Source organism: Microtus oregoni, unplaced genomic scaffold, assembly GCF_018167655.1.
Source record: "Microtus oregoni isolate MIOR12 unplaced genomic scaffold, Mior012 000001F_ref0000356, whole genome shotgun sequence".
NCBI lineage: Eukaryota > Metazoa > Chordata > Mammalia > Rodentia > Cricetidae > Microtus > Microtus oregoni.
The window spans coordinates 51121031-51133131 of NW_024543060.1; positions in this window are offsets into that span (position 1 = coordinate 51121031).

Consider the following 12101-nt stretch of genomic DNA (forward strand, 5'->3'; position numbering starts at 1 on the left):
GAGAACCAACCAGGATGTTTGTGGCGCCCCCCTTGGGCTGGAGTCCTGCACTGACTAGAAAGGAACCAGCGACCTGAGCCTCAGGGTTCATCTCTCGCTGCTTCCTGACTGCAGTCGCAATGTGAGCTGCTGCCTCAGGCCCCTGCTGCTCTGCCTTCCCCTCATGGTGGGCTGTTCTTTCAAACTGTGCCAAAACAAACCTTGCTTCACCAATGTTGCCTTTTGCCAGGTATTTTGTTGAAGCCATGTGTAGCTAACACACCAACTAAAATATTAAATATGGAGACTGGCCTGGGCTTTCAATAGCATCATCAGAAGCTGAAAGTCAAGGAAGGATGCTCTCAAAATTCCCAAGAGAAGGCCACCTCCATCTGGATTTCTGTACCCAGCAAAGCGTCAACCAAAAGGAAGAGGAAGCTAAGCACATTTCCAGACTTGAGAGATCCAAGGAGGACGAAAGGCAAAAAGAGGATTCAGACCAGAAAAGCAATGGATACACCAAGATTGTTTCTAAAGGACGTCTCTGGAACTCCGAAATATGGCATTTTGTGGAAGGTTCTGGAAAAACTGCAAGATAATTAAAACCAACAGAAACTTTTTTGATAGTAATGTATATTTATAATAATATGATAGTGGTCGTTCACTATTCTCTGAACTCTTGCTCAGCTTTTGTTAGCATTTATCAACAGCCACCATTGTCTCTGTATTTGCTAGGTCATGGGGTCTGCATCAATGCCTGGAAAACAATATACAGTGAATGAAAATGAACGGGTAAGACATTGGTGAGATGACACAGAACCCACAGGTGGGAAATGCCTTACTGTTGAGAGTCACTTCCTCAGGATCCCCCAGTTCAGTAAACTCCATTGCTGTCCTGTGCCCCTGGTGCCGTCCTGTACCCCTGGTGCTATCCTGAGGAAGAGCAATGCAACCCTTGCTGGAATCCCTGGACCAGTTAAGTACATTTCCACCAACCTCAAGGTCGAAACGTCTAGAAACATAAAGGCTTAGTGTTTAACAAGGCCTTCTGATGTGTACACAAGAAAAAGTCCTGATAGGTCTGACATTTACAAAACAATGTTGTTGTTACTGCTGCCCACAAATGTACTCTTCTGCCATCTTGTGGCTACGATAGGACCCAGATAAACATGAGGGTCACCTGAGTCAAAATTTATGGGCATCTGGGGTTGCTCTGGTCCTTGCTCAGCCTCTGAGACGCCCATTACACAGAAATAGGAAACCACCGAGATGCCCGTTATGCTTGATGGCATCTACAGGGGACAGACGAAAAGAATGCCTAAAGCTACCTCTCCAGTGTCCAGCCATACAGTCCTCACTATTCACTCAATCATGGTCAAACTCCAAGGAGTTGGTCTGAGTGCTCATTAAATGACTTAAAATCTATCAAAGCAGGCAAGGGCGCATCCATTTTGCACCTTCACAGACTAAACCACATTTGGTATATAGTAGCTGCTTCCTAAGAATTTGTTGGTGAAGAAATAAAACAATGACCAGCTTGTATAGAGCACCTACTATGTGCAAAACCAACCAGCAGCCTGTATAGAGCACCTACTATGTGCAAAGCCAATCACCAGCTTGTATAGGGTACCTACTATGTGCAAAGCCAATCACCAGCTCGTATAGAGGACCTACTATGTGCAGAGCCAATCAGCAGCTCGTATAGAGGACCTACTATGTGCAGAGCCAATCAGCAGCTCGTATAGAGGACCTACTATGTGCAGAGCCAATCAGCAGCTTGTATAGAGTACCTACTATGTGCAGAGCCAATCACCAGCTCGTATGGAGCACCTCCTATGTGCAAAATCCATGCACTTTCTACGTCCACTTTCATTTCATTCAAGCTATTCGCTCACCTCTGTCCATGGAACTCCTCAATTCTGGACGAATGGGGATGGTTGGTCCTTGTAATTTAAAATTTTACAGCATCTCTCTGAGGGCAACACTGCCAGGCAACCCATATTTCTGAACTGAGTTTCAGAATGACAAGCGCTTGCTTCCTGCGTTAGTTACTTTCCTCATTGCTACAGCCTGACCAGACGAACTTCAGGGGGTCAGCGCTCACGGTTCTGGTGTGCAGTCCAGGGCGGTGGAGGACACATACGGAGCAAATGGACCTCAAGGTAAACCCTGGCTTCTGCAGTGTAAACTGTGACCACGCTTCGATACTGTCCCTGGCACTCAAATGCGGAGTCTTGCAGACATGGCTCCTTCTGGCAGAAGGTCTTTGTAGGTTCTTCTCTGCTCCCAAGACTGAAGGGACAAAGGGAACCAGAAGTGTCTTCTAGTCCTCTCTGATGAAACTTGTTAAGCAGACAACGGAATAATGATGGTGGAGAGAGAAGAGGAAAAGGAGAGGGGAGGGAAGGGAGAGGGAAGGAAAGATGAAAGGGGAGCTAGAACATCTCTCTGTAGGAGCAAACCTGGTCCCTCCCACACATTGCTTGACTGCCGCATGCCTCAGCCTCCTTGGGGGCAGCCAGGAGATGCTGATCCACTTCCGCTGAGGACAGCTTTGAGTATTTAAACACTCAGAGCCCTTAGGGTGGGCCATCCTGAAAGTCCCAATGTCCTTCTCTTATCTCCTCTATCCAGTCCACCATAGAATCCTCTGGCCTCATTCACCTTCAAAGTGTCCCCAGCAGCCCTCGCCCACCACCACACTGGTCTGAATTCCCCTTCTGTATGTCACAAGGGATCCCAATTCAATGCTTGACCTCTTGTGCTAAATGGAGTCCCATCTCAGCACCGGTCAGTGTGAGGGACTTTTCTGAGAAACTATTGTCTTCAGTATGTCTATAAAGCTGTGACTGAATACAGCCCTTCTGTCCCCACCCTTGACCACTTCCCTTGCTCTCAACTTGTGTGATGGCCTCCTGCAACTTCTCAAAGACCCTAAACATGTCCTCTTTAGGCATCCAACAGTGGTCCCCTCTCTCCGGCCTCTCTGCCCCCAGCAGGGTTCTGTCTCCACCTACATCCTCTAACTTTTCCTTAAGACCCAGACTCCATGTGCAATTAGGACAGAATTGCAGACAGCTGGCTGGGAGGGAGTACCCCCTCTACATAGGCACTGAAGAGTCATAAGGCACATAGGTGCCAACCTCCTGCGCAGTCCTGTCTGTAACCTTGAACCCGTCGCTCCGTAAGAGAAGCTAATAAACCCTTTGGTTCCTCAGAATGAACCTGAGTGCAATCACTCTTGGCTGTGAGTGGGAGGTAGGAGGAGGAGGTGAGGGGTGTTTACTTCTTCCCCATGGGAAGGCATTTTAGCCACAGAAGCCACCACCACCATAGCAGTTAAGACTGCTGCAAGTCTTATGACCCTCACAACGCCCTCTTTCCAGCAGGGACTATTAACTGCCAGGCGTTGATGACCTTTGGCAAACAGGCCCAGATGAACTCCTGAAGATGGCAGTAGTTTGGCTCAGAGGATAGACCTGAACAACTGCTGCCCTCAACCCCCTGAGGGTGGTTTATGAGCTTTCTGACCGTCCTTTCTTGAGTTGCCCTTTTATGTGTCCAGGATAGTCTTAACTCTCTTTGTAGTTGATGATAACCTGAACTCTTGACCCCTGTGCCTCCACCTCCAAGGGCTGGGGTTACAGGCATGAGCCACTGTGCAGGGTTTTACTGTGAAGGAGGATCCAACCGGTTAGATCTCCATAAGAGAACCTCTTGTTCCCGTGCTCTCCTCCCCCATCATCCACACCCACTGAAGCCTCCACACTCTAGTCCAGGATGATCCTAAACACCTGCTGTGGCCATGCAGATGCCCTCCCTATTACAGCTGCAAGCCCAGCCAGCCTCCCCCAGCCCCAAGACAAGCGTGAGTTACAACTTGGCTTTGATTTAGTGTCTTTGGGCCTGATGACTCCTGGTACACAGGCTAAGTCCCATGGAATGGAACTTTCACCATGGTATAGAAACAAAACCAAGAAATCCTCTTTGCCCCTTGGAACTGTAGGCCGTGTCCCTTCCAGACCTCCATCATGACCCAGACGGCTCCAATCATCCCCACAAAGCTTCCCTGAAGGGTAATCGATCTCAGCGCCCTTTCTACCGACCAGTGACATCTTTATTATTTAGAGAAAGTCCAGGGCTTCTTGGCAGGCACACACTATCAGCTAAGCTACATCTCTAAGCCTGGTCCAAGCCTTTAAATCTTCAACACCTTCTCCGGTATCAGACCCTTGCCCACGGGTTCCTTGTTGATCACATTATTGTCCATGCTGCCACACTGATGGGTCTTTTAATATTTGTTGTACCCTGAGTGTCTAGTCCGGGTTGGTTCAGGGTGGGTGATCAGTAAGCAATGGTTGAACAGAGAATGAACTCAACTGGCCTGGCCCCCTCACAGCAGCCCTCGGAGGGTGGCTGACCAGCCTTGTGCGTGTGCGCGTGTGTGTGCACATGTGTGATGTGTGCTGTGCGTGCGTGTGCATGTGTGATGTGTGCTGTGCGTGTGTGTGCATGTGTGATGTGTGCTGTGCGTGTGTGTGCATGTGTGATGTGTGTGTTGTGTGTGCGCATGTGTGCATGTGTGATGTGTGCTGTGCGTGTGTGTGCATGTGTGATGTGTGCTGTGCGTGCGTGCACATGTGTGATGTGTGTCGTGTGTGAGTGTGTGTGCGCGTGCACTCATGGTGTTTCTCTTATTCCATAGCATTTCCACAGCCTCCCCAGTGCTTCAAACCCATACACAAGATATTCTCAAACTGGTTACACTTTGGTCAGAATACTCCACTTACCTGGGGGAAGCCTCCTCCACTCCCTCCGTGTGTGTCATACGGTCCAGCCGTGCTCTGGGGTGGAAGCCTCCTCCACGCTCTACACCCCCAGCACTGTGCGTACTTTCTGTTTCTTACCTAGAGCTTCTGTTTATATCCTTATTTCATCTTTCTTGGGAGCTCTTTGGGGACAATCGGACTCTCTCTCTCCTTCCCTCCCTCTCTCCTCACCCACCTCCTCTCCTCTCTCTCTAAGCTCTCTGACTTTCCAGCTTTCTCCTGGATGCCTGCGTGGTTCTTAGTAAATAATTATTGAACACACGTGGGCTGTGGTTTTTGCACACCATGGGACCTATCACGAAGTCTGTCTAGGTTTGTATACTGTTCCAAGAACCCAAGTCAAACTGTAGTTAGTGGCTTTCTGAAGCTTGGTCCACTGGAGGTCAGTGGTCTTCTTAGTGTGTCAGCCACTGGTTGTCACTTATATTGGAGCTAAAATCGAGGTTGAGCGGTGGGGGCTGCTGAACTTGGGAATCTCTTCTCATCAGGCATGGTGGCTCACACCTTTAATCTCAGCTGGCAGAGAGGCAGGAAGAGCTCTGATTTGGAGGCCAGATCGACCTATTTAGTGGATTCCAGGCCAGCTAAGGCTGTACAGTGAGACCCTGTCTCAAACAAACAAACTAACAAACAAACCAACAAATCAGGTCTGGCAGCCGTGCGCGTGCACTCGGGAGACAGAGACAGGAAGATCTACAAGTTCAAAGCCAGCCTGGTCTACAGTGTGATGTGGGACAGCCAGGGCTACACAGAGGGACCTGAGGAGCCTGACTGACTCCATTGTAAAGCAGGAGCCGTTATGCTGTGTTTTTAAAAATAAGTTTCTATTTACTGTGAGAGTGTAGTAGCTCTGTTTCCTGGAACCTGACCTTCCCAGCCTATGACCTTGATTTGTTTTTGAGAATACCTTGACCCATCCTGGCCCTCCCATGACCCTCCTCATCACAGGATGGGTGAACACATGATGAATTTGAAATGTTTTTTAAATTTCCTTATTACTCCATTATCTCTTCAGTAAAACTACTTGTGATTTTACTCCTTAAAAAAGGCCCAAGAAATGAATTCAGGGCTACTCTCTTTAATCCGACTTAGGAGGCAGTCACTGGCCAGCTCTTGGGTGCACTCCAATAAAAATCAAGCTTGCTTGAAATTCAGCTCAAATTGTGGTAGTGGTCTTATTCTTGCCATTGGGATTAACCAAACCAAACCAAAATAGAACAAAACAATAAAAGAAGTTACTACTGCGCTCAGGCACCATGTGGGAAAGAGACTTGGCTCCCTCTGCTGGTCAATTGTGTAGTCCGTCAGCCCAGTTCTGAGCTGGCTGGCCTTTCTGTGAACTGGAGACCAAGAGACCTAAGCATTGGGAACAGGGAGGAAGAAGGCTTGGCTCAGTGCTAAGGATGGGCTGCTTCCCCAGCACACAGGCCTGTCTTTGGTTCCCACTAAGCAGACGGGACACTCAGCCCTAGGAAGTGTGGGGCTCTTTGTTTCGGGGCCCCAAAATAGCAGCTGCCACACTCGGTTCCGGTTCTGTTTGAGCCTTTAAACTATGGAGCCAAGAAGTCTCATTAGACAAGCCAGACATTAAAGCAAATGAAAAACTCACGTGACCCTGAAATTGCCAGTACCCACAGGATGCTAGAGGGTCACATCAAAGCCTCTTAGTCCCTGCTTGTAGCAGACAGTGATGGTACTGGCCTCATTGAAAAAAAAAACAAAATAAAACAAACAAACAACAAACAAAAAAAACAAGCTGGAAGCCCTAGACGCCCAGGTTGCCTCATTAGTGGCCTCCGATCAGGGTTGAGACAGAAGCTCTGACACCCAGGACTCTCCAGAAAGCCCGAGGTCAGTATCCCAGGGTACAGGTGAGTGGAGGCAGAAAGCCAGCAGGAGAATGTGCCCTTTTTGTTTCTTCACTCTGGCGGCCCGAAGAGGGGAAGTGGGGATTCAGCCAACACAGGGTTTCGGTTCTGCAGGGAAAAGTGTCTTGACGACTCATGGAGGGGACGGTTGCACAATCGTGTTGGTGTGACTTCTGCCATGGTTCTGGACCCTTATAAAGGATTAGCTCCACTTCCTGTGTGTCTCACCACAGTTGTAAGATTAAATAAATGAAGTGTCCTGCTTTCTGAGCAGGTAGGCACGGGATCCGGCCACACTACCACTGTCATCCTCCTCCTGTGCCTCACGGGTCCCACATCTGTGTCCCTGTGCCCTGCTCCCCAGCCCACCACTCCGCCACTGCCTTCTTCATGGTGAGGTCAGAGTTTACCTTCATGACCTCTCTTGGCGATGGGAGTGTCTCCAGTCGGGCTCGTGGGGAGGAAGTTAGTGTCTGCAGAGAGCCTGAGGAGAGCCCCAGCCTCCCCTGAGACGGTCAAGGTCGTCCTGCCTCCTGGATTTGTCCTTTGAGCCACCATTCCAGTCTTGCATCCCCACAGACGGTCATCAAGGCAGCTGTGGGTGTCCATCCCAGGGTGCTGGTGGTGAAACACTGGTCTCTAGGGCCCCGCCATCCACACTGCCTTGCCCTGGTTCCCTTTCCACTACCTTAACCATCAAGTTTACTGTGCTATGAGACAGAGCTGCTATAATCTCGAGGTCAGGCAGGTTGTGGTAAGCGGCAGGTGCTAGAGCCTCCTGGGAAAAGACTCAGTTATACTTGAGTTCAAATCTTGGCTCAGTCACTAGGCATGTGTCTGAGGCAAGTTATTTAAGTTTGCTCTTCGCCAGTTTAAAACAATGTGTTTTGTTTGCTTGTGTGTGTGTGTTTAGATTTATTTTACATGTGTGAGCAGTTTTCCTGTAAGAGCATGTGTGCACTGGCCTTCAGAGGCCAGAAGAGGGCGTCAGACCACCTGGAACTGGAGTTAGAGATGCCTGAACCGCACTGGGATCAAGCCTGGGTCCTCTGCAAGAGCAGTAAATGATTTAAATGACTAGCTTCTCTCCAGCCCTCTTTCTCAAGTTTCTTATCTCCAAAATGAAGGTCGTGAAACATTCCTTATTATTAATAGGATTAAGATTGACGCCTGCCTCACAGTAGGTTAAACAGGGTAGCAGATGTAGGGCTGACAGCTTGAGAGCCTGTGGGGATGGCCTTGAGTAGGCTACTCGCCACACTGCAGGACAGTGGCTGGCTTCCACACTTGCGGGTAATTCAGGAGACTGCTGAGCCCATAGGCAGTCTGCACATGCCCACTGTTCAGTGCATGTTCAGCCTAAGTCGGTTGTCATAACATGTGAGAATATAATTTTTTTGCAGAGTCCATAATGGTTAAAATAGCCAACAATAGTCAAGCATTTCTCAAGCATTTTTAAAATTTAAAACCGACTTAAAGATACTTAGTCCCTAGAGACAGATTTCATCTGCAAAACGAAAACAAACAAAACACACAGAGGGGTCCTGTGGAGCCAGCACGAGACCAAGACAATGGAAAGAGATCACAGCAACCCACACTGAAAACTACTGACAATGTCCTGGACTTTAGGGATAAGGTGTAAGGTTTGTTTTAGCGTTTCCCTCCCTATGCAGAACAGCACTTAAACAGTTGGATAGCGCACTGATTGGGTGTTGCCAATCAGCATGGAATTTAGAGAAAGACTGCAGGAAGATAGAAAAGCCAGGTGAAGACAGAGTGGCAGAATTAGTGTTCCCTCGAGTCTAGGCTTTCATACTAGAGTTGTTGCCAGGTGCATTTGCAGTCCAAGGAACGAGCCAAGAGAGGCAAAGAGCCAGGCCTGAGAAGGCAAAAGTCCCCACTTAGTGGAAGATCAGTCCGCGGTGAAGACTGGTGAACACGATGCTCCCAGAACCGAGTCAGAAAGCTGGGAAACCGACATCTGGGAATCGTCCGGCATTTTGGGAGCTCAGAGAGGCAATGGAACTTAGTGTGTCAGGGAGCAAGATCAGCAAAACTCTTGCAGGAGTGCTGTGGAAATGGAGGAAGAGGGGCTGGAGTGTGGAGTTCGTTTTTATTTTCTCTTTACTTTTTGGGAGCCCTGCTACCCAGTTTCAAATAAATAAATAGAGTCTTACTCTTCCTTATGAAGGCTCAGCCTTACCTTGGCTCATTTCTTTCTTTCTTTTTTTTTTTTTAAAGATTTATTTATTGGTTATATATACAGCATGTTTTCCTGCACACCAGAAGAGGGCATCAGATCTCATTACAGATGGTTGTGAGCCACCATGTGGTTGCCGGGAATTGAACTCAGGACCTCTTGAAAAGCAGTCAGTGCTCTTAACCTCTGAGCCATCTCTCCAGCCTACCTTGGCTCATTTCTACCAGCTTTCCTTAACTGAAACTTACCCTGTCTACCTTTTGCCTCTGGGCTTTTATCTTTATTCTATATTCTTTACTTCTTACTCTGTGCTGTCTGTGTAGTGGGGTGGCTGGTTCCTGATGTCCTCCTCTCCTCCTCCTTTTCCTGTTTCTCAATCTTCTCTTCCCAATTTCTCCTTCTATTTATTCTCTCTGCCTGCCAGCCCCACCTATACTTTCTCCTGCCTTGCTATTGGCTCTTCAGCTCTTTATTGTGCCAATCATGTGTTTTAGGCAGGCAAAGTAACACACTTCACAGAGTTAAACAAACACAACATAAAAGAATGCAACACATCTTTGCATCACTAAACAAATGTTCCCCAGCATAAAGAAATATAACATATCGCCAACTAACATTCTACAACATTTCCCCCTTATGTCTAAATAAAAAGAAAAGGTTTTAACTTTGACATAAACTTTATACAATAAAAACAAATATCAAGAATTACATTTATGATTTAGTCCATTTGTATTTAGCAAATTTAGAGAAAATTCTTTATTATCTATCTTAGTGAGTTCAAAGTTTTATACCTAGTTTACTTTCTATCATAACTAAGGAAAACTATAACTCTATTTAGTCTTTAATTCCAGCAAAGACCCCAGAAGGATATACCCAATAACAGAGACATCTGACTGCCTGGACAGCCACTCAAAGTTCCTCTGCAATGTTAGGGCATCCATCTTCAGCCTACAGGCCTAGGACATCTGGTAGACTCTTCTATGAAGCAGGAAATTTGAAGGACTGTTCTACCTTATCTTGGCAAAGTTTAACAGTCACTTTCCTTTTTGTCCTGTATGAAGTCTAAGCACTGTGGCCTGTTTGCACAGGAATACAAGCTAGGGCCATCCTGGGCTTGGCATCAGGGATTATTAAACTATAGCTCCATTCCATGTAGTAGACTAGGGATGAAAATCAGTTGATGGAACACTTGTCTACCACACAGAAAGCCTTGGGTTCTGTCCACAGAACCAACTAAATTTGGGCATTGTGGCACATACCTGTAATTCCAGGGTTTGGGCAGTGGAGACAGAAGGCTCAGATGTTCAAGATCTTCAGCTACACAGCAAGCCTGAGGCCAGCCTGGATACATGAGGCCCTCTCTCCAAACAAACAACTGGGCTGAAGAGGTGGCTCAGCCGGTGAGAGCACTGTCTGCTTATCCAGGGGATCCCTGCTCAGTCCCTAGCTTCTGTGTTGTTGTTATTACTGCCTGTCACTCCAGCTCCAATGAGACCCTTGCCTGGCTAAGTTTACTCATACTCACATGGCAGACACAAAAACATACACACATACACACACACACACACACACACGGCACACACAAAAACATATACATGGCAGGCAGGCAGACAGACACACAGACACACACATGTCATACAGACATATAGACACATGGCAGACACACACACACATAGAGCAGATATACACACACGCAATCATACAGGCATACAGACACATGGCAGGCAGATACACACATAGATACAGCAGATATACACACACGCAATCATACAGGCATACAGGCAGACAGATACACAACAGACACATATGGCAGACACACACAGACGCAGACACAACACCAATAAAAAGACACACCCATAAAGAAAAGAGTGGGAGTATAAAACAAACAAATAAGCCGGGTGGTGGTGTTGCACACCTTTAGTCCCAGCACTCAGGAGGCAGAGGCAGGCGGATCTTTGTGAGTTCAAGGCCAGCCTGGTCTACAGAGCAAGTTCTGGAACACCCAGGGCTGCACAGAGAAACTCTGTCTTGGGAACAGAACAAAACACAACAAAACAAAAAATGCACCAAATATCTGTAGGATGAATTAGGCAGTAGGTGTGTATAATATCTTAGAAGGAACCTCTACTTTAAGTACAGAATATTTATCAATTCAAGAAAAACAGAATGAGATATATACATATACATATACATAGAAAGACATTAGTAGTAAAAGACAGATTTTTTTTTTTCCACCCTGGGGAAAAACAGTACCAGGAATGGTGTGGGAAGTCCTTCTGCATATGTGTTGCTTTTATAGGTTAATGAATAAAGAATCTGTTTCAGCCAGTGGCTTAGCAGAGCAGAGTTAGGTGGGAAAACTAAACTGAATGCTGGGAGAAAGAAGGCAGAGTCAGTGAGACACCATGTAGCCACCAGAGGAGAAAGATGCGAGCTGCCTGCTGGAAACTTGCCAGTAAGCCACAGCCACGTGGCAATACACAGCACAGCCACGTGGCAATACACAGATAATGGAGATGGGTTAGTTTAGGATATAAGAGTTAGCCAGAAATATGCTTAAGCTATTGGCCAAGCAGTGGTTTAAATAATATGGTTTCTGTGTGATTATTCAGCTGGAAACAAACAAGCAGCCTCCTACAACACAGAAGAAGTAAACGTTGGTGTTTCATGCCCCTGGGGTTTCCCCTATGCAGGTATTGCATTTGTTAATGTCTTTATTAACTTCTGAGGACATCTTAACGAGCATGTACTGAGTAGTAGGACCAGATAAGACACACAAACTCATATCCTTAAGAACAAGAATTTATTTCACACCAGTGATACTTCACAGCTCATGACTAGCCTTCACTGGGTGGTCTTTTGAGTGACACATAATTTAAAAAGGAAGGGCAAAGAAAACTAGAACAACAAACAAACAAGACCTAAGGCACAGTTTTCAGCTCAAACTGCTGACACTCACTATCTTCTATTTTTTTTTCAAAAGCCCTCTGTAAACTCAACATTGTTTTCATAAAAGCGTTAGAAATAAACAGGATGGTTACCTTTTCAAAATTAAGTTAGTCTGAACTCAGTTCACTTCTGCAGCAGAAATGCAAGACATGGCCCAGTGTTAGAAAAAAATAAAGTGTGTGCTTTAAATAAAGCCAGACGGTGGTCATGCACATGCTGAGGCAGGTGGATCTCTGAGTTCAAGGCCAGCCTGGTCTACAAAATAAGTTCCAGGAC